Below are 1,829 nucleotides of genomic sequence, written 5' to 3'. Positions count from 1 at the left end.
TGTGTGTGTGTGTGTGTGTGTGTGTGTGTGTGTGTGTGTGTGTGTGTGGCGTTGTGGGTCAGTGCGTCAGACTACAAAGCTGTTTGAACCGCAAGGTTAGCGGTTCAAGCTCACTAGCTGCTCCTCGGAAACCCTATGCAGGGTTGCTATGGGTCAGAACCAACTCAACAGCACTTAACAACAACAACAACATACACACATATATGTTGTTAAGTGCCATTGAGTCGGTCCTGACTCAGCGATCCTGTATAGGGTTTCCAAGGAGCAGCTGGTGAGCTTGAACTGCCAGCCTTGCCATCTAGTATTTATCCTACAGAGCCACATCAGAGCTGGTGCTGTAGGATAAACCCTGGATTGGGAACCAGAAAGTTGATGGTTCAAACCCACCAGCTGCTCCTTAGAGTCCTTATACAAGGTTGCTTATCCTACTGTGCCACACCAGGACTATATACATATATGTTGTTAGGTGCCATATAATTGGTCCCAATTCATAGTGACCTTATGCACAACAGAACAAAACACTGTCCGGTCCTGAACTGTCCTCACAGTTGATTGCTTGAGCCCATTGCTTCTGCCACTGTGACAAGCCATCTTGTTGGGGTTCCTCTTTTCAGCTGACCTTGCACTTTCAATAAATGTACCATAGAGTCCTGGTGTGGCACTGTAGGATAAGCACTGTACTGTTTATCCAAAATAGCTCCAGGGTCTATTTTATTTTGTTTCCCCATCTGGGTCTCTCTAGCACTGGGTAACCAAAAGGTTGGCGGTTCAAATGCACCCGCTGCTGCCTGAAAACCCTATACCAAGTCACTATGAGTCAGAACCAGTTCAAAGGTGATTACAACAACAAATATACAGGCATGCCATACTTCATTGTGCTTTCCAGATATTGTGGCTTTTACACACTGAGGGTTTGCACAACCCTCGTGGAGCAAGTCTACTGGTGTTATGCTGACATGTGAGATACTGTTCTCACAATATTTCACACTTCTCCAGGATGCTATTTATCAGGAGCTCTGGTAGCGTAGTAGTTACGAATCAGGCTGCTAATCTTAAGGTCAGCAGTTCAAAACGTCCAGCTGTTCCGTGGGAGAAAGATGAGGCGTTCTGCTCCTGTAAAGATTTACAACCTCGGAAACCCTGTGCAGGGTCACTATGGGTCGGAACCGACTCCACGGCACATGACAACAACAAAAACAATAGGGCAGAGTAAAATAGAACTTTCCGAGACTCTAAATCTTTATGACAGCAGACAGCCTCCTGGTACCTGCACAGAGGCTGCTGGGTTTGAACTTCTGATCTTGCAGTGGGCAGTCCAGTGCTTAGTCTGTGCCACTAGGACTCCTTCCCTCAGAGTTCCTGAGAGACCAGAACCTACTCAACCACCTGGCAGGACAGACGTCCTGCCCCCAGGGACATGAGCCTGCTGGGAAGGCCTGGGTTTCCTCCTTCTGTGAACGTGGAGCTGGACAGGATCTTCTGTCTGTTGTTTCAGCGTCTTGTTGCGCCCCAGGACCCCTGCTCTGTTGCTAGCGCTACAACAAAGCTTTTCCCTTCTTGGGTATTTAGAAACCTTGTTGGTAGGAATGAAAGGTCAGGTAGCAAGAGAGGAACTCCAAAGTTTAATCACGTCTTAAACATGTCGTTCCTCATGTCTAGAAAACAATTCTTCATGTAGGAAGTTTAAAGTTTTCATAAAACTTTCGAGGGAAAAACAAAACTACAACAAAAGAAAACCATATATATGGCTTTGTTTTTTTAACATGGATATATGTTGTTCTTAAGTGCCATCAAGTCAATTCTGACCCATAGCAACCCTGTATAGGGTT

General features: G+C 46.0%; 1 protein-coding gene across 1 annotated transcript in view; it reads left to right on the top strand.

Annotated features, from left to right (window-relative positions):
• TTYH2 (tweety family member 2) overlaps window positions 1–1,829 on the top strand; it is a 60,226-nt gene that overhangs the window by 27,693 nt on the left and 30,704 nt on the right. The window lies entirely within an intron of this gene.

This window comes from Chrysochloris asiatica, unplaced genomic scaffold (genome assembly GCF_000296735.1).
Source record: "Chrysochloris asiatica unplaced genomic scaffold, ChrAsi1.0 scaffold00132, whole genome shotgun sequence".
Lineage (NCBI taxonomy): Eukaryota > Metazoa > Chordata > Mammalia > Afrosoricida > Chrysochloridae > Chrysochloris > Chrysochloris asiatica.
Note: the sequence above shows the minus strand (reverse complement) of the source record. Positions and strands in the feature narration are given on the sequence as shown.